The sequence below is a fragment of the Chlorocebus sabaeus genome, chromosome 9, assembly GCF_047675955.1.
Source record: "Chlorocebus sabaeus isolate Y175 chromosome 9, mChlSab1.0.hap1, whole genome shotgun sequence".
Taxonomy (NCBI): Eukaryota; Metazoa; Chordata; class Mammalia; order Primates; family Cercopithecidae; genus Chlorocebus; species Chlorocebus sabaeus.
In genome coordinates, this window is record NC_132912.1 from 34525620 (window position 1) to 34547294 (window position 21675).

Consider the following 21675-nt stretch of genomic DNA (forward strand, 5'->3'; position numbering starts at 1 on the left):
GGAGAGAGAAAGGTCCCCTGATTCAAGGGAGAGGAAGGCTTACGGATCTCTTCTCTTGGTACCAAGAATGATGCACATTTTGAGGTATTAAGGGGACAGGACGGAGAGACTGAATTTGTCTGAAAAGGGGACAGACAGAAATTTTACCAGGCATCTTTTTGCATGGTGCCAGCTGGGTACTGTCTTGTCAAGCCACTTGTTGGCTGTGCTGTACATGCACACACGCACACACACACACACATTCATCAATCCTCTCATTCATATCCTTATTCAAAAATAGCAGTTGTGCCTAAATTTCACCTACTACATTACAATTAAATTGCATTTTCTTATTAGTGATTTGGGGCTTGTATACCTTCATAACTTAGGGGAGAATCTGGAAGCAAAGCAGGTCCCAGAAGGGTTTGTTTAGTGTAGATTCGATTTGTGGAAGTTCACCACTTAGAATTTGCTTGTGTAAATAAGTGACCACATCTGAACATGAGTTTGCTCAATGATAAAACAATGATAGAATTAGGAACCACTCAACCTCTTTGGCAGGATATTTGTGAGGCTGCCAGCCGATGGCCAGGCTTGCGCCTGCAATCCCAGCTACTTGGGAGGCTGAGGCAGGAGAAGAGCTTGAGTCCAGGATTTTGAGAACACCCTGGGCAACATAGCAAGACCCGATCTCTAAAAATTAAATTTTTAAAAGATTAGCCAGTCATGGTGGCATGCAACTGTAGTCCCAGCTACTCAGAAGGCTGAGGCAGAATTACTTGAGCCCAAGAATTGGGGGCACTCCAGCCTGGGCAACGGAGCAAGACCCTGTATTTTAAACAAAAAGATAATGTCTATAAAGGCTCTTAGGTAAGTTCATACTAACTTACCAAGAGAAGGCAACTTTAAGGCTGCTTCTCTTTTCATTTTTTGAGACAGAGTCTTGTTCTGTCCCCAGGATGGAGTGCAGTGGCACGATCTCGGCTCACTGCAACCTCCACCTCCCAGGTTCAAGCAATTTTCCTGTCGCAACCTCCCGAGTAGCTGGGACTTGCTTGGATCGTTTCAATCTCATGATATCTCAAGTGTGCCACCATGCCCGGCTAATTTTTTCGTATTTTTAGTAGAGATGGAGTTTCAGCGTGTTGGCCAGGATGGTCTTCATCTCCGGACCTCATGATCCACCTACCTCAGCTTCCCAAAATGCTGGGATTACAGGCATGAGCCACTGTACCCGGCCAGCACTGCTTCTTTTTCAGTGTTCAAACATTAAAATTCTAATCATATCGGGTATTTGTTCCAATACAACCCCTGTGGAGTGCAATATCTCCTAAATTTTAGGCTCTCAAAGAGAAGTTTAGTGAGCCGTTCCTAGAGCCAAGACTTATCTGTAGCCCTGGGAGTCATGACAGGCAGGACAAATGTGCGCCCATGACATGGTACTGACACTAGGAGGTAAACATCACGTGATGTCATGTGCTCGGAATATAAAATGTGAAAGCCAAATCATTTCTTAACCCTACCTGTCATATGTTAGGCCCTTTATTAATGTGCTCTGCCATGATGGGGTCTTTACTATTAAAGAGACATAGAAAATTTGGACCAGGTCCAGAGGAGAACATGACAATTATTAATGACTTAGCCAAAGGACCTGTGAAGAAAAGTCAGAGAAACTCAGAACTTTCCAGAGAAGACTTACGTTTATCTTCACAATTTAAAAGTGGGTAATTAAGCATTAGGAAACACAAAACCAAGACAAGCTGTCTAACTGTTAAAGTTGTCGAACATTAGAAGAAGTTTCCAAGGGATCATGTGGAATCTTATCTAGAGGTGACTAAGGGTTTGACGGTCTTTTGCTTGGATGGTTTCAATCTTATGTTATCTCAAGTCATGGGCTTAAACTCAGGGACCACTTGAGGCCATTTGCAAAAAGAGTGGTCTGGTTTACTTAAAAGAGGTGTTCATTCCCTGTGTCAGGCTTGGAGCTGAAACCGGAATGGTAGAAACTGAGATTCTAACTTTTTCATTCTGGTAGCCAAATTATGATTCACTTAACATAACTTGTTGAAATAAAAACCCACCCAGTATAAAAGAAAATGATTTGGATATTCAATTTTCCTTTCCGTTTTCTTCTGAAAGATGCTCTATTTGATGCCCTACACACACTTGCTGTACTTATTCTGAATTCACCCCATACCTCCTTATATCTGAACCTTTTCTTATGGTCTCCTTTCTCCCAAGGGATGGCTTTGTTCACCCTTTCCTCCTGTTGTTAAAATACTATGATTTTATTTTCTACTCCTCAAGGACAATTCAACTGGCATTTCCTCCAAGTAAACTTTCTTAGTTCTGTCCTTCCGCCCTGTTGGGACTAATCTTGCTCATTTGCATATATGGGAGTATGGCTTCGATAGCTCTCTGTGTCTTTGTTTTACTTCTACTTTTAACAATGGATTATCAATTATTTATTTTCCTTCTTGTGTAGGGATAAAGTTCCTTGAGGACAAGAAAAAATGATTCATTTTTCTATTCCCCATAGGGCCATGCATTTAATAAATTCTCAGGAATTATTCTCCACAATGATTGACATTATAAGCCCTTGTACATTATTTTATTCATAACTGGAATATTCTCTCTTATCCCAAGAAGAGTAATGTGTTTTTCCTCCTTAAAACTCTGCCTAGGACTTATAACTTCAATTATAATTTTCCAAATTAATCTTACTGAGACAATGATTCACATTATTCTAGACTTGAAACCAAAATCTGTGTTGGTTAGCTATTGCCAGATAACAAATTACCTCCAAAACGTTGTGACCTAAAATTCTTATGATCTCACAGTTTCTGTGGGTCAGGAATCTAGGCGTGGCCTCACTAGTTCTCTGCTTCATTGTCTGTCACAGGCTGCAATTCAGGTACTGGCCCAGGGCTTGCAGTTTCATCAGAAGCCTCAACTAGGGAAGGATCACTATGTAGTTGTTAGCAGGATTCAGTCTCTGGAGGGCTGTTGGCTTGACAGGTAGGTAGGTGCTCCCCGTACCTTGCAACATGGGCCTCTCCAATATGGCAACTTGCCTCAGCGAAGCCACAAAGAGGGAGGATCTCTAGAATCTAGAAGTTGTACCATGCCATTCCCATCCTAGTTACTGGTTCTCAAACCACCTTGGATCATATATTGCTATTTGAGGCTGAGGAAAACCAATTCTTCTCCCTCTGTAATTCACAGTTCCATAATTCTGTAATTTTAGTGCAGAAAGCATGTTTGACAAAAGTCAAGTAAGTTTGGTAAATGCAACAAATTATATATTCCTGGAGAAGTTGCACAAAATGAATACATACATTAAAAGTTCTGTAATTACATTTCCATGGCCAAAATACCTGTTTAACTTCCTTTTCCAGGATTTCAAAAATGTGCGTGGCAAAGGATCCCTCTGACACCTTGCAAAACTAGTATTCTTTAGAATGCACTCACGTAAATACAGTAATTATTAGGTTGGTGCAAAAGTAATTGCAGTTTTGCCATTACTTTCAATGGTAAAATTGCAGTTACTTTTGCACCAACCTAATAACACAATGATAAGTAATCACTTCTCAGAAAGTACTCAAAACACAGAAAAGCTGAAGGTGCCTGGATGCCATCTTCTTTCATGTAAGCTACCTAGGAGAATGGAACAGAAGACTGAGTGGGATACTTAGAAGCAGGCACTCCTGTGCAAATTCCATAAAGGCAAGTATCTAGTATGCAGTGGTTTGTGTGAGTTCAACACACAGGTGAATCTAGGCAGGTACGAATCCAGCCAAGGAGTTACATTATGAGTCTTGTTCATGTAACTTACTTCAAATGGGTAAATCATCAACATGCCTCTTATAAACCTGGATGATAACCCTATCACTATCTTTCCCCTCTAGTCTTAGTAAGGTCAGTGGGTATTGAGGGAGGGAAAGGAAAAAAGAAAGAAGTCAGATTGCAATTATACCACTGTTGCTTATTGTATAGAGAAGTGAAGATCAGGACTGTTTCTCTGATGCAAATAATCCCAAGATAAAATTAGGAAGGGGAGTAGAGGTGGGGGGAAATTGTGCAGTCAAGCACTTCTAGCAGAGGACCGAAATGTGTTTCAGACAGCTATGAAACCTGCTGAGCTATGACCAAATGCCCAACAACCACCGATTTTATTCTCTAGTGAGACTTCATCTCTTATTTCTCCAAAGTACAGTATTAATAAATTGTTCTGGAAAACATCAAAGTTATTTGAAAAGGTCCATAATGGCATATTATTTCTTTATGCAAAATGACTGTTTAACAAGATTGCCTCCTTGAACTTTTCACATGAATAGGAAAGCCAATCTCATTTGCTAATGGAGGCTTTACGGCAGATCCTTTCCTTGCCCTTGTCTCTCTTTACCATTATTTTATGGATAATAATTTACAATTTGTGTAAGCTATGGGGAAAAATACCCTAGAGCATAGGGTGACATTCTCAGAGCTGCCATATGGTGTGGGCATCCCAAAGGTACATTTTAAGGAAGCCAGCCCTGGTGTTGGCAGCTTGAAGGGAGGTGGAGAAGGGCAGGTGATATTTGCCACTGAGGCCAGACCAAGGCTACTTTATTAGCTCCCAGCCTCTGCTCGAGAAATGCCACTTGTAAGACAGTTCACATCGGTTCTTGTTAAGAAGACAATGAATTCCTAAGGAAGGAATTTCACCCTTTGTACCCATGATTTCAGCACAGAGAGGATGATGTGGGTAATTAGGCTGTTGATGCTGCTATTGATTATTCAAGTGAATAGGAGAATAGGCAGGATGAGAGAATGAACAGTGGAAATACCTGAGTGAGAAGAAATGTGCCAGATGGAAGCTTGCACAGCACTCAGACACAACCCACCCAAGGATGGGCATCGGGCAGGAACCGGCTGCTTTCTGGAGTTTGGCCTCCTTAGAAACCTCTCTGTTGACGTCATAGGAAATGTTAAATGTTCTCTATACGGGGAACTCCTGTGCAATCTTATGTTAGATGGATGAATTCCCTCTGGGCAGCAAACAAAGATGTTTTCAATTGCTTTTCGGAGGGGAAAGAGAAGGAGGTTGTAGGAGGCAGCCCAAGTTCCCTGGATAGAAAGAGGAAAAACAAAAGGGGAATTGAACTGCATAGGCCATCATAAGACAGGAAAATAGGAGAAGAACGCTAAGAGGTTATGGAACTTAATTTGTTTTCAAAAGTTGTGTAATGAGTATTTAAATGATCTTTGGGATATAATTTTGGGGGAAGTATATAACACAAAAGATTAGTAATTTATTTTGGTTTTGGTTCTTCTAGGCACAAGTACAGAGTAACTAAAAACAACATTTGGAGTCAAGGAAGGGGTTACACGTTTATTAGTTTGTTAAGATTTTCACTGGGATAAGAAATAGTAATTACTTCTGCTATAAAACTCACTTTTATTCATGAATGAGTACAAAGGTATTGGGGGGGGAAACAATTTTAATGATGTTGACTCTGACTTTGCCCACATTAGAATAATTGTTATTTAACCTCTCACTTACCAGGCTCCTTGACTCTATGTTCAATACAGTCCTTTCCAGCAGAGACCACCCTGTGACTGTGAGGAATTATAGGACTTCTGAGACTTCCTTGGGAAGGAGCCAAAGAGACAGAACATGTTTCTTTGCCACAATTTATTTTAGAGGATTTGATGCTTCTTCAAGATTAGCATGATGTAAGAATGCCAAATCAAAAAAAAAAAAAAAAAAACCAGAAGCAAAAGATGTCTTTCCTTCTTCAATCAACCTTTATCCTGTGTCCTTGAATTAAGAATTAAAACAGAAAATGGACAGGCTTAAGAAACCCTGAGTGGTGTGTATGTGTGTGTGCATGTGTGTGTGTACAGCCAGAAGGAACTTTCTAGCAGACAGAAAAGACTGGATGTACCTAATGGTGATGAGGAAATCCATCAAAATGTCTGGTACCATCAAGTGATGATCAAGATGATTGTGTATCTGCATCAAAAAGGCTTATCTCCATGTTAACCAGGTAGATGAAAGTTGACTGAGATTTATTCATCAAAACAACAAAATCACCAGGCATGATTTTTGAATTGTGTTTATCTATTATTATCATCAAAAAGTACCAAATCACCCATCCTATTGGTGAGAACAATCATCCGAGTTAATTCAAATATTTATTCAGCACCTCCTATGTGCAAGGCTTTGTAATAACCAACCACTGTGAATAATGTAAAACTAAAGAAGACTTACTTGCTTCTAATTGCTAAAAATGTATGAATATTCTACCAGATGAGAACTTTAAATTATTATTCCCATGGTGGGAGTATCTTGCATTACATGGTAGAGACAGCCCTGAAGAGTTTCTGTGAAAATGGTCACAAACAGGACGATATTTTGAATGGTGTAGAAAAGTCATCACTTTTAACAAAATCATAAGCTGTTTTGTATAAGGTAATGAAAAGGAAAGGCAGAAGAAAGAAAGAGAAAAGAAGAAAAAACTTTTGGGAGTTCTAGTAGGCTGTGACTTGCAATTTTTGCATTTCGTACTTATTTAAATTAGGGCAGTCTTACCACACATTGAAATACCATTTTTTAAACAAACAGCATAGTATATCCAAACTTTTTATAGAAAATATGTAACATAAACATTGCCTTTTCACAAATGGCAAAGAGCAAACAATCAAAAATGCCCCCTTACAGTGTTTACCACAAAGACACCTCATAAAAAGCAGAAAAGATTCCTCTCTATGGAAGATAATTTGTAGTGCATGCTGTTGTAAAGAAAATTTCCACTACTTTGCCCATTTAAAGAAAATGCCTTTTGTTCATTATGTTGGTCAGTGCTTTCATCCAGTACTGTTAACAAGATAAAGACATCAGGATACATTTACATTCTTGTCTTAAGAAACGATGTTTGTTTAAAAAATACTTTTTCTTATAAAACAAATGTGGAAACATTAAAAATGTAATTTAAATGATCTTTCTTTGCAGTAATCTAATAATGGAGTTCCTTGACATAATGCTAATTTATATTGTTACAGGCTTTAAAAAAGACATAAAGAGCCAGCGAACGTTTATTGGCTTCAGTTGATGTCTATATATATATAGAGAGAGTAGTATACAGATATGAAGGTTCATGAAAAAGTTTTAATGGGAAAAAAATATTAGAATGCTTTCTTTTCATTTATTCTGATGGGCTGTGAAGGTCAAAGAGAGATCAATCCACAGAGGCCAGTAAAGTTAGGAGTAATTTAATTAGGGTTGTCTTGATCTGAAATATCATCTAATCCACTTATTGCTAGTGGGGAAATATGCGTATCTCTATTTGTCAAAAGTGATTATGTACTTTTATAACCTGCAAAGAATTATACCACAAACTCCATGAAGAAGACAGCCATGTAGAAAAATTAAACTGTCCATATCTATTGTCACGCTCAGTATTTCTTAAAATAATAATGACATTTTTTCTTTCTCTGAAAAACTATATATCCTAACAACCACAAAAGGTCAGTGAAGAAGCGTTTAAGTACCTTTCCTTGCTGCTTAAAGGAAGCCAACTTATCACATCCACACAGATGATATTGTGTGGTCTTTGGGTCTCTCCAGGTAGGTTAAATTTCAGTGATGTATCACTTGCTGTTGTCATAGGAACCACGATGTAGGAGAGAGGCCAACGTGATTCACCATCCCCAATGACCCTACCCAGGGCAATTCAAGAGATGAGAACTTACATCAGTGAAATTTACAGGATGCACGGCTGAATGGAGAACTTGGGGTTCCCCCGAAGCTTGCTGGTGCACCGTAGCAATAAGGCAAAGCAAAGCTCTCGTTTGCCATGTCCACAGGACCAAATGTGAGTGGCAGCCCTAAAGGACTGTGATAGTCACCTGGGTGTCTCAGCCCTGAGGCTATGCAAATATGGTGGACCAAATGCATCTGCCTGTTACTCCATCTGCGAGTCCCAAATGCTACTGGTAGCAGGGCACTGTGAAATGGCTTCTTCTTTATGCTTCTGACAGAAGCCCTTATAATTTTTTCCCCTCAGCTTTTGTTGTAGACACCAAATCCACAGAGAAGCTGATAAGAGAAATTATAATTAACAATTAATAAATAAGGCTCCTTCGCAAGGAAAATCCCTTATTCCCAAAGGCTTCTAGATGCTTTAGTGACTAATTGCAGAAGCAGTTCTGTCACCTGTGACCTTACATTGAGACCTCTCATTATAAGGAAGGCTTCACAAAGTTAGTCAATTTGTTCCAGGAAAATAGAGTTTATGTAAAAATCCTGATTCTGCCTGTAAGAGTTTTCAAAGTGCAGGTATACGTTGCCTAGAGTTCAACTCCAAATGAGGTTGGAGGTTTTTATTAAATTATCTCCATTTTATTGTTTTCCTAAAATTTGGAAGCCTCTAACTGAATATAACATTAGCCTTACTTCGTTTGTTTATATTTGTTTTTCGTTTTTTCCAGCCCTATGTGAGCAGAAAGGAAATGAGGGTCGGGAAACGCGGTCTGGGTTTATTGAATAACAACCCTCATTTTGTTGTTTTTTTTTTTTTTTTTTTTTTTGAGACAGAGTCTCACTCTGTCACCCAGGCTGGAGTGCAGTGGTACAATATTGGCTCACTGCAACCTCCACCTCCTGGGTTCAAGTGATTCTCCTGCCTCAGCCTCCCAAGTAGGTGGGATTACAGGTGGCCACCACCACGCCCAGTTAATTTTTGTATTTTTAATAGAGATGGGGTTCTGCCATATTGGTCAGGCTGATTTCAGACTCCCAACCTCAGGTGATCCACCCGCCTCGGCCTCCTAAAGTGCTGGGATTACAGGCATAAGCCACAACGCCCAGCCTGAACAACAAACAACCTTCTGAATGGATCTCACCAGAGACGTTTCTGACAGGTTGGAAGAATGGTCTACCTTCTTGAAATCTGCATTTCTTTCACAGTCCTGAGACCCAAAAGGCCAAGGTTTGTAAAAATTTAGAAACCTTGTAAAGATGTAGAACTTAAGAAAGAAAAAATGAACAAAGAAGACAGCATTTAAATGGCAACAAAGAAGAGAAGCTGTTAAGCGTTTCCCATGATTGGCTTCAAATGGAGCAACCAGAGCTGAACAGAACCTGGGGGTTTCATGTTGAGTTCCAGATTGCCATATGGGTTCAGATGCAAGTTAAAGTCAATGAGTTGGCTACTTTTCAAATCAGATACATGACAATTTGGTAGGAACACAGGGGTGGGTTTAAAAAATAGACTTTAATTAAAGATCACCGCATGTTTTCCACAGCTTTCCCGTGTTTAGGATTGGCAAGCCCACGATGAGTCCACACTAATGACCGTGGACAGAAAGAAAAACACTTGTTTCTCATGTTTTTATAACACTATTTATAGACTTCTCTTAGGGTGCTTATAATTTTATGGTAAAAAGATTTTGAGATTTGGCATCTAACAGACCCGGCTTTAAATCTCAGGCCTCTGTTTACTGTGGGACATAGTCAAGCTGTTTAACATCTAAGTATCCTTGGTGTTCCCGTTACCTATTGCTGCACAACAAAGAAACCACACCAAAACCTAGAGATAAAACAACAACTATTTCATTATGTTCATGGATTCTGAAGATCAGGAATTCAGTCAGGCCACAGAGAGGATGGCTTGTCTCTGCCTTGTAGTGTCTGCGGCCTCAGTTGGAAAGAGGAAATATACAAGGGGTTGGAATCACCTGCAGGCTTTACCTCTCATGTGTCTGGCACCTGGGTTGGGTTGAATTCAAAGGAAGGCTAGCTCAGCTAGCCCTGTCACCCGCAGCATCTAGAGATGCCCAGGCTCCCTCACACCATGACAGCCTCAAGGCATCCAACCTCTCCCATGACGTTCAGGGTTCTAGGAGCAAATGGCCTAACAACCGACATAGAAGATGCGTGGTCTTTTAAGACACCCTGGTGTTCACTTAGTGTGACATATGCTGTACTCTGCTGATATGCTGTACCCTATTGATCAAAGCAGTCAAAAACCTGCCCAGAAGCAACGGGAGAGAATACAGACTCCACCTCTTAAAGGGAGTATCAAAAAAATGTGTGGCCAAGTTTTAAAACCACCAATACGACAACCTTATAGGAATGCTGTGAGAATTAAATAGAAAAAAATCCGTAAAACACTATTGTAGGGCCAGGGCACATGGGAGGCACACTCAGCTAAACATTTACTGGTCTGTTGTCAGTTACAGGCCTCAGATTATAAATTAATGTACTTTTGGGAATCTTATAGGGGGCAATAATCCCTAAGGTAGTTTATTAAGGAGTATTGTTTATGCCCCAAAGCACTTAAAGAAGGTGCTTTGGAATTGCTGACAAATTATAATTTGGACATTGATATTGATAAATGTGCCAAAGCAATGATTTAATCTCATGAATATATAACTGCACAATTCTCTTCTAAAGCACTGGACTCTCTTATTGTTGCTTATCAGCATCATTTACTTAGAGTCTTGAGATCACAACTTTCCCTTACGTTTTTTTGGTCGTCGTTGTTAAATCCACACTGCCTGACATGGTGCAAACCAATGAAAGGAGAGGTTAGACATGGGAATATTGCCGGCCAAAATGAGTTTGCACAGCTGTGAGCAATAAAATACAGCCGCCATGGCAACCCTCTCCTGCGTCCCGATAACACATCTGAAATGAGGTTATTAGAATTATTAATTCACATTAGTGGCTATTAAAATTACTACCTGCAGATCTGCCATCTGAAAACCTTTTTTGTGTGTGTCAGAAGAAGTCCCTGTTTCCAAAGGGATCTGGATACTTAAATAGATGCAATCTATTGTGCGTAGGCATTCGAGGAAGACCAGCAGATAATAAAGCTCATGGTGAGATTGGGATAGCCATCTTGTGAAGTAAAAAAAAAAAGAAAAAAAGCAAATGTAACGCTTTGTTCTTGTGCTGATGGCAAAAGACCAACCAGACTCTGATGGTAGAAATGGTAACTGGACACCCCCGTATTCCCTGGAAGGTATTATTTAAAATCCAACCCAGTGTGGGCTGTTCCATGAAATTCTAAGTGGCCTGTAAAATATTCTACCTTTGTGAGACATAAACAAAATCAGGAGAAATCAGCCAAAAATGGAAGCCATTTGTAAGGAGGTTGTGGGGATTCTCAGAGAGCCCATGGAGACTTGGCTATCTCCCTTCCTTCCATCCCGCATTAACTCAACTCCAAAAGCAGATGCCTGCCGTTTTCAGCAAAAGAAGAAACCCCATTATAAAGAGGCCATGGCAGGAATTAATCAGGGGAGGCAGCTACACAGCTGAGAAAGAACATTTTATTATGGAAATGAGCAGGAAAACACACACATACATAAGGGAAAGAAAACATATAGGTATAGACAAGTAACTATGGCAGTGAGGCCAGAGTCGCCTCTCCTTCCTCCAGCCTACCAGTGCAGTGTGTGGGTGGGGAGTGGGCATCCTCCAGAGCATTTTCTTGGGGACAACAGTCCCCCCCATTTGTCTGCAGCAGGAAGGAACCTGATCTGCCACACACAGGGTCAAAGAAATAGGATGCACGTGTAAGAGGACCACTGCCCATTTTGAATTTTATTCATGTGAGTAAGAGGAGGACACTCCACATTTCTGCCTTTTTGAGCCAACTCCTCTGACTTCTTTACCCACTCAAAAGCAGTCTGCCATGGGCCCAGGCATACTGGTCACCAGCCACCAGTCCCAGCTTTCCTGCACACTGCCAAAAAAAAAGGGAGTATTTTATCACCTCTGAGCAAAGCACCAGTTACCGATTGCCAGGGTTCTAGCTAGCCTGTGCTGAGTCCGGCAGAAGCAGGTGAGGGAGTTGAGATGACCACGTAGAGCTCTGCTGTGCTATGGGCATCTCCAGCGACCTCATTCCCAAACAGAACTTCACATACACCATCCACAGAGGACTTGGGTGTCGCTTCCAAGTTCTCAGGGCAGGCTGAGTCATACTGTTCAGAAGTCAGGAATGCTGAAATTGCTGGGACATTCCTATGGTTTGTGGGAAGACTTGATAATATATTTGAAATCAAGTGTGGCTTAGAAAACCAGAAGGTATGTTTGCCCGAAGAGGTCACACACAGAGACCTTCCCAAATAGGAGATGATCCCCAGGGAATCGTTACCTCCCACCCAAAGAGAAGAGTCTCCATGTGATTTGCTAGGAATAGATGCCAGATCTCTCCTCTCTGCAGAGTATGTGGCCCTATAATTCAACTCCATTTAAAATTCCACTCCACCCAGTAATTAGCTATTGAGTACTTTCTTCATCCCAGTCCGATGCTACCTGTCCTGGAGGAAAAAAAAAATGTTTAATAAATGGCAATTGTTTTTAGTATTTTGAAATCATAATCCCTGAAAATCCTTACCTCCTGGCAAAAATGCCACACCTCTTATGGAACAACATTAAAAAAGATTTTTGAGAGGATTAGCTGCTGAAATATTTGGGCATTAAGATGACTCGATCCTTCATTTGGCTTAATTTTCAAAGTTATCTGGCTTTCTTAATGACTTAAAAATAATGATTTTTCTTGCTGCTTACAAAGTAATTCAAATTTAAAATAAGGCCACAGCATGAAAGTAGAAAATGAACACTATTCAAGAAGTCACCACTTGTTGGAACCCCCTCGAGTCTTTTTCCCTGTATATATGTGGAGAAGGTGACACAGAAAAGGGAGTGGTGGTTAATGGAGGTAAACAGATTTACTTCTCTTGATGATCTTTGAATCTTGCTTTTCTCTCTGGATCAGTATCTGTGACATTTATTTAGATACCAGCATCCCCAGGCCCCCACCATGAGACCCAAATGGTTCTTTTCTTGAATCTCAGAAATGTTTGATGCAGCTTCAACAATATATTTGTGCATCTGTGCCTCTTGAAGCTGTCTATTATGTTCACTTCTAGATTATTGATCATTTTATTTATCAATTCCTGCTCATATGAACCTCTAGTCCTAGTACACAAATCAGAATCAGGAGCTTCCCTTCCTATGGAATCTTCTTGCATCGATTCTGCCTTTAGCTGCTGATAAGAATAGGATAGGGGTTGCCTTTGTTTCTCCAGGAAAAAGGAGAGGTGGTCCTGGCCATCTGGGTGTCATTTACTCCAAACATTTACCTCTGGTTTCCTAGATATTTCCTCTTTCTCTCTTTCTTTCTTTCTTTCTCTTTCTTTCTTTCTTTCTTTCTCTCTCTCTCTCTTTCTCTCTTTCTCTCTTTCTTTCTTCTTTCTCTCTCTCTCTCTCTCTTCTCTCTCTCTTTCTTTTTATTGAGGGGGCAGAGGGAGCTGAGTCTCATTCTGTCACCCAGGCTGGAGAGCAGTGGTGTCATCTTGGCTCACTGCAACTTCTGCCTCCCAGATTCAAGCGATTCTCCTGCCTCGGCCTCCAGAGTAGCTGGGACTACAGGTGCATGTCACCGCGCCCGACTAATTTTCGTATTTTTAGTAAAGACAGGGTTTCATCATATTGGCCAGGTTGGTCTCGAACTCCTGAACTCAAGTGATCCACCTGCCTCGGCCCCCCCAAGTGCTGGGATTGCAGGTGTGAGCCACTGCGCCCAGCCTCCCCCATTTTTTTGGAGTGTTTGTCTATTTCTCCTCATCCTCTCTTCCTCTGTCACACTGTTTTCACCACTTCCTCTGTACTTTCAAAATCAGCCCTCTGTTTGTCTTGTCCAAATCTTGTCTCCCTTCTATTCTGCCTTCCCCGCAGTTATTTGTAAAGTTTCATTTGTGTTGACATGTGAAAATTCTGACTTTTGTCCTATGTTGTATTCATGAGCTCTCCTTATCCTCCCCATTCTCTCCTTACTGTAATCACCAAAGATTTATTCCTTTAATTTATAAAAAGCAGATTCTACAAGCCTCATGAATCAACTGAATGCTCTGGAAGGTACACAGGTGTAGAGACACTGAAAACAAAATCTGGATGATGCAGCCGTCTGCTCAACTCCCAGGTAATCATGCTCATGTTCTTCATGTTTTCACCTCCAGTGAAATTTGGCCTTGAAGACGTTTCTTCTACATTTGTGGAGTAAATGGAGTCATCCCTTGGGTATAGAAATCCCCTCTGCCCTCGATTTCCTAGACACATCCTCCCCCAAGTCTTGACTTTTAAATGTTTCTCCTCATACATCAAATAACCAACCTAAAAATGAACCCTGTTTGTTTCCTTTTTAAGACACCTTCTTTCCCTTCCTGACTGTCAATAACACTTCCCCGCCTCCCAAACTTGGGGGCTTGTAATCATCTATTATTCCTCCATTTCCTCCTCTGGCCACAGTCATTCCCACGGGACCCTCATTCCACTTCCTGAACAGAAATCTTACAAACCGAGTGCTTTCTTTCTCACTTCCACTGTGTCTCTAGTTTAGGCTGAAATAATTTCCTGCTGAACCTGGATAGGACTCCAACTTCCTCCTCCTAACTCTCCTGCTTATCTCTTCTCATTCCTAGCAATCTAAAAGGCTTAGTATCAAAATTATTTTCTTTCCTCAGCCCCTGCCATACTCTTCATCCCCTCAGATGTATTCCATTCATGTGGGCTTTTTTTTCTTTTTGATTTCCAGATGGATTTTTCATCTTTCAATATAACATTCAGTGTTTCACAATATTTGTATGACCCTCCTTTTATATAAAATGCTTTATATCACAGTATCTGGGTAACCTACCTTTTTATCTCATCTTCTGCTATTCTTTATCCTCCATTCCCACTCTGCTATTATCAACTGGCTCTCACAGACCTCCCACGACGGTGTCTTTAACTTCAGGATTCATTTCATTTTAATGCTTTTTTTTTTTTTTTTTTTTTTTTTTTTGAGATGGAGTCTCTCTCTGTCACCCAGGCTGGAATGCAGTGGGACGATCTCGGCTCACTGCAACCTCCACCTCCTGGGTTCATGCCATTCTCCTACCTCAGCTCTCGAGTAGCTGGGGCTACAGGTGCCCACCACCACACCAGGCTATATATATATATATATATATATATTTTTAGTAGAGACGGGGTTTCACCATGTTAGCCAGGATGGTCTCGATCTCCTGACCTTGTGATCTGCCCGCCTCGGCCTCCCGAAGTGCTGGGATTACAGACGTGAGCCATAGTGCCTGGCCCATTTTAATGCATTTTAACTTAAAGCTTGAGCACTACGTTGTACAGATCCCGTGCAATATACATCCCCTTCCGGAACAGTTTGCTTACAAATAACAAAGAAAGATGCATTGGACTTTGTTGATACACAGCAGATGATTTCTAAACACTTCTTGTTTTGAATCACAACAAGCCTGGCCACAAGACATCATGGTTACAATTGCGTTAAGAATACTTTATGACCTTGGACATGAAATGGGAAGTGGGACAGCCTTAGAATAGCCCTGAGGAAATGTTGTGTTCTGGAAACTGCTGTGGGGAAAACATGAAACATTTCCTAAGACCCAGGTAAAAGCAGAAACAAGAGAAAATCTGTCTCAGCTGTTTCCCAGGGAGTTTTCATGCACTGAAAACCATGAGTGTCTCTGTGCTCACTTAATGGAGAAGGTGCTTGGAGACCTTGGGATAATTTGTCTAACTTTGATGGAGTTGGATTGGTGCCTGATTCAAGCATGAGGACTGTGGGCCTGGCAGCCTGCTTTCTGAATTCTCTCCCTTGGTCTTGGATGTTGTCTTGGTGGTGTTTGCAATAACACTTCAGCTGGAAGATCCTTTTGGATCCTATAACTACAAAACCCAGTCTAACGTTAAAACTCTTGTATTCATAATAATCAATATGGTGCATTGACTTTCTCCCCAACTCTTAGGTATTATCATGTACTTTAATGCAAAGATGCATCAAAATGGCTGATGCTGTACATCCATCACAATTTAATGCTCTTGTTTTAAATGTGACTTCCTGGAAGAGACTGTTGGAATGCTGCCCCACGCTGGTCCCCCTCAGACCACTCTTGGGAACTCTGTCACAGTTGCCTGTGCAGTTTCACCTCTTGGATTTTAATACATATTAGCAAAATCTAAATGAGATTTTTTCATTCAGCTAATTTCAGTTTCTTCCCGAAGATAGGCAGGAAAAGCAGCATGAGGTTTTGCCAGCTGCAGCTTCAGCGGTTTGATGGAAGGATGCAAGCTCACTCTTTATCTCTTTATGGATCACAAAGGCCTGGACTAATTAGTACTTATTAGAAAGCCAATTAGAAATACATTTTATTTCTCCATGTGGTGTAAATGGAGCATGCCGAGGCCGGTTGTGGACGGAGATGTAGTCTACAGTACTATTGCAGACGTGGGGCCTGCAGAGCTCCACATGTACAGTCAGGAACGTTCACCAGATAGCTCTGGGAGCATAAGATTCTCTTTCTGTAATGTTAACAGGATCCAATGCTATGCAAGTGCTAGTATCTACATGCTTTGGACAATGAATACCTTTTCCTAATTTTGATCTACTATTCCTTCTATATTTGATCTAATTGCTTTTCTATTGCATTTCCTTTTCATTCTCATTTTCTTCATTCTCAACCTGGTACATTCTGGATTTTATTTAATTGATGATAAACACCAATACTTATACATATGCATCATCTATTTTTGAGAACCCTCCATCTTCTTCTTTAAGAATCTCCCTATTGAGTTATCCAAAAGTGCACAATTAAGGTTGATGTATCTCCCCTACCCCTTTAGACATTCCATCCTATACTGAAGCTGTGCTCCTAATTCTTTTCTAAGGAGTCTGCTGACAATTAACTTAGCTGATGAATGCAAAGAATTTAGGTGCATATTCCTCTACAAATTTTCCATTTACCCAATAGATATTAGAATGCTAATGACTATGAAATATACAATTTATTATATATCCTAAGTATGCATGTATGTATCCATCCATCTGTCCATGCATCATCCATCCATTGATCATCCATCTATCTATCATCCATCCATCATCCATCCATCCACCATCTATATCCATTCATCCCTCTGTCCATCATTCATCCATCCATTCATCCACCAACCATCCGTCCATCCATCCATCTGCCATCCATCCATCCATCCATCTATCATCCATCCATTCATCCATCATCCATCCATGCATCCTTTATCTATCTATCCATCATCCATCCAACTAGCCACTATCCATTTTTCTCTCCTGTATACAAATTGTAATAGCAACCCATCTGCTAATTTGGCTTGGGAGATTGAGAGTGAGATGGCTTTTCCTGTGAAATGCTTTCTTTTGATTCAGACTCAAGTATGTAAGTCATTTCTGGCCCTCCACACATGACAGGAATCTGCATGCATTTACATATGTGCCACCTCTCTCATTATTAGACTAAATTCTTCTTAATAGCCAGCACTGTGCCCATTTTGAAATGGTTATCATAAGCTCAGTAATCTCCATGCGGACAAAAGATAGTTGCTAATTGCCCAAAGTACTTGCTCAGGAACTCAGTTCTGTCCCACTGTTACTGCTGAGCTGACTAAGCCATCTGCTCACCTACTTTTTTATATTGTACAGTTTGGGGCCTCCCCTGAGTTATTCTGAAAGCCACCACTGCAACTCCCTGAATTGCTTTCACTGCTCATATTCTGTATTGCTTTGTCTTATTTTAGAATCTTACCTCGTTAGCCTTCACCTGCCTGTGAGCTTACATAAAATTGGCCTAGTTTTCTGGGTCCCCGTTTATGGTTATTCAAAATCAAAAGAAACCTTTAGCATAGAAAAGTCTAGTAAAGACATTACATTTACATTTTTTCCTGTAATATGGCTCCCTTAGTGGGTGTGTGTGCAGTAGGGCAGAATTTCAAGGCTTGTGACTCTAAACAAAAATGCCCAAGAAATTTCATTACTGATAAAGTACACAGTAAACAAATGTCCAGAGAAAGGGAACATTCCTTATGCTCCTAACATTGCCTTCAATGTACTGGCTACTTGGGTGACATTTACACTATTATTTTCTTCTAGTTTTTCCACAAGATTTGCTTCATTCCCTCTTTTAATAGGTATCTCTCTGGTAGCAATTTGATATAAGTAGAGCTCCATTACACATTTCTTTCTGTAAAAGGAGCCAAGTGAATACAGGGAACCTCATATGTCCCTAAAATCAACTCTTCCTTTCCATTCCAGAGCATTATGATATGCTTTTATCCCTTGTATATGTCTTCCTTTTAGACAACTAAGGTTTTGTGTCCATCCTGTGTTGATTCATGAGTCTTTGATTCATTGAAAGAAAAAAACCTAGACTAGATTTTTAAAATGTAATTTCAACTTCTATTTAGATTCAGGGCATACATGTGCAGGTTTGTTGCATGGGTATACTGTGTGATGCTGAGATTTGGAAGATGAATGATTCCATTACTCACGTGGTGAGCACAGTACCCAATAGTTGGCTTTTCAACCTTTGTCTCCCTCCCTCTCTCCCTTCTTTAGAAGTCCCTAGTGTCTATTGTTTCCATTTTTGTGTCCATGAGTACCCAATTTTTAGCTACCACTTATACATGAGAACATGCAGTGTTTTGTTTTCTGTTCCTCAGTTAATTTACTTGAGATAATGGCCCCCAGCTGCATCAGTGTTGCTGCAAAGGTCATTATTTCATTCATTTTTCTGACTGTGTAGTATTCCATGGTGTATACGCACCACATTTTCTTTATCTAATCCACTGTTGATGGGCACCTAGATTGATTCCACGTCTTTGATACTGTGAATAGTGCTGCAGTGAGCATATAAGTGCAGGTTTCTTTTTGGTCACATGATTTATTTTATTGTGGATATATACCCAGTAATGGATTGCTGGGTTGAATGGCAGGTCTGTTTTAAGCTCTTTGAGAAATCTTCAAATTGCTCTCCACAGTGGCTGAATTAATTTACATTCCTGCCAGCAGTATATAAACATTCCCTTGGCTCTGCAGCCTCACCAGTATCAGAATAGTCATTCTGACTGGTGTGAGATTGTATCTCATTGTGGTTTTGATTTGCATTTCTCTGATGGTAAGTAATGTTGAGCATTTTTCCATGTTTGTTAGTGTTTGTATGTTTTCTTTTGAAAAGTGTCTGTTCATGCCTTTTGCCTCCTTTTTATGGAGTTATTTGTTTATTTGTTTGTTAGTTTTTTTCTGTCACCCAGGCTGGAGTGATCACAGCTCACTGCAGCCTTGTACCTCTGGGCTCAAACAAGCCTCCCATCTCAGTCTCCTGAGTAGCTGGGACTACAGGTGCCTGCCACTACATCTGGCTATTTTTTTATTTTTTGTAAAGACAGTGTCTCACCATGTTGCACAGGCTGACCTCAAACTCCTGGCCTCAAGCAATCTTCCTGCCTCAGCATTCCAGAGCACTGAAATTACAGGTGTGAGCCACCACACCTGGCCTGGGACTAGATTTTTGAGTCACTCCTGAACCAAGGATGTTTCTAGCATTCCCCTAGTCTCAAAACCCTGTAGAGAATGTTCCAATAGAATCTAGGTGTGTTTGCCACAGATCAAAAGTGCAATTCTTTCTGTTCTGAAAGATTCCAAGGCCTTTCAGCATTGAAATGCTCAACAGTAAGGTCCCCAAGTGCACAACATATTTCACGTCATCCTTGAGCATTAGATATTATTCATTCATTATGACTTTATTCCCAGTCAGGTTCCTTGTTGTCATATAGTTTGCTGATGCTACACTTTCCACACATATTTCTTTTCTTTTTTGAGATGGAGTCTCGCTCTGTTACTCAGGCTGGAGTGTATGGCATGATCTCGGCTCACTGCAACCTCTGCCTCCTGGGTTCAAGCAATTCTCCTGCCTCAGCCTCCTGAGTAGCTGGGATTACAGGAGTGCACCACCATACCTGGCTAATTTTTGTATTTTTAGTAGAGATGGGGTTTCACCATGTTGGCCAGGCTGGTCTCGAACTCCTGACTTCAAGCAATCCGCCTGCCTCAGCTTCCCAAAGTGCTGGGATTACAGGCGTGAGCCACCGTGTCTGGCCCCCACACATATTTCTCCAGCCACATCTTCAGCTTCTGTCTAGTAGGTTAAACTCCCTCCTACCTCCATTTTAGTCACTTCTGTGTCTATACAGTTGACTCTGTTTCCTATCCCTCATGCTTCAGTAGAGATCTGCAAATGTAATGCCTCTTCTCTTCTTACTGCCCCTGTGGGGAGATTGCAGGGGTGTCCCAGGATTTGGGAGCTCTTCCAGGAGGCTACCTGGACCACAGTGGTTCACGTTACCTCTGCTGTCTGGGTGAGAGGTAGCTCCTGAGAGAACTCTGGCACTCACATTTGCACAGATTGCCTGAAAGCAGGGGTGGATTGTTAGAGACGTGTACAGCCTCCTGGAAACGGGTGCACTATCATTTTCTGAGTAACTAAAAATGTATTTTTGTTATTTATCAGATATCTAGGGCATGATTTAAATGTCTCCAGTTACAGGTTTGCTATCAAGAAGTTACGCATGTATGTCAATGCATTTTTAAAATGTTAATGGATGTACACTCTTTAGAATTTGAAAATGCTAAGGAAAGGAGGTAATATCTCAGAAAGATCACTCTGAGTTGTTCTTCCTGTCATCACTTCCTTCCTCACATGCCTGTTCTCTTCTGACCATGGCCAACAGAAGTTCAGCTTTGCCTGCCACATGGAGTCACAAACACCACTTCCCTGTGGATACCATGTTAAACATGTGAGTCTGAAACAATTAATGACAAAATCTTCCCTAAATGTGCATGGTGTTGGTGTGCAGTTGTGCAACTTATCTGGAGCTATTTCTCCTTCCTCCCCTAAAAATAATTTTAAAAAATTTATTCCAGCTTTCCTTTGTCATACACTTTCACAATTTCACCCCTCCCTACCCCCATCAGTTCAGTAATTTACAACAAAACCTTCTTCCTGTCCATCCAGCTGGATTACCTCTGGTCAATGCAATTACTCAGTAACATGCTAACAGCTTTTCTCCTTAGCCTCCTTATCAATATTACTGCCAAGTTAACCCTCCTCTTACCATCCAGAATATGTCAGAAACTTTTCTACTTCTAAAGCTTACTCTATACCCTCTCAGCTGTGGAATCTGAATCACAACTAAAATGTTCGTGATTCATTGGCAGGGTTTTAACATCGAAAGTTCCCACGGCGGATGTGCCAGTGCGGGCAGCCACTGACTTCTCCCTTGAACCTCGTCCTCATGATGAATCAGCTTTCAGCTGCCTTGTGATGGGCTCTCTTCCTTCTCGTTGATCCTTCACTGAGCTGCTCTTCCCTCGGTCAGCCAGTTTCTCCCTCTGAAAACTTAGAGGAATTAACTGACTAATTCAACTGACACCAGAGACTTCAACTTCTGAAATCAAATGTTTTCCCATCCTTTTTAGTTCTCCTTTTTCCTTCAAGCAGTACTTACCCTCCTGGGCTCTCTGGTACATGTTTTTCCTGGCGTTTACTGGCTTATCCTGATAATAGCAGCAGCACCCATTCTGTTGGTGTCTGCACTCTTTCATGACATTCTTTGCAAGCCCCGACCTCTCTGTGACTCTCCTGCAACCTTCTCTTACTCAACTCACCATGAGTCTCTGCACTTGCTGTAGGAGCTGTCCCTCTCTTTCCCTCTTCCTTGTAGAGAGTGGCCATCCAGGCTCAGCCCAAGCCCCTCTCAGATGTGGAGAAACTTGCGCAGAAGTATAAAACCTCAATGTCATATCTGGACTTTGGAGGGAA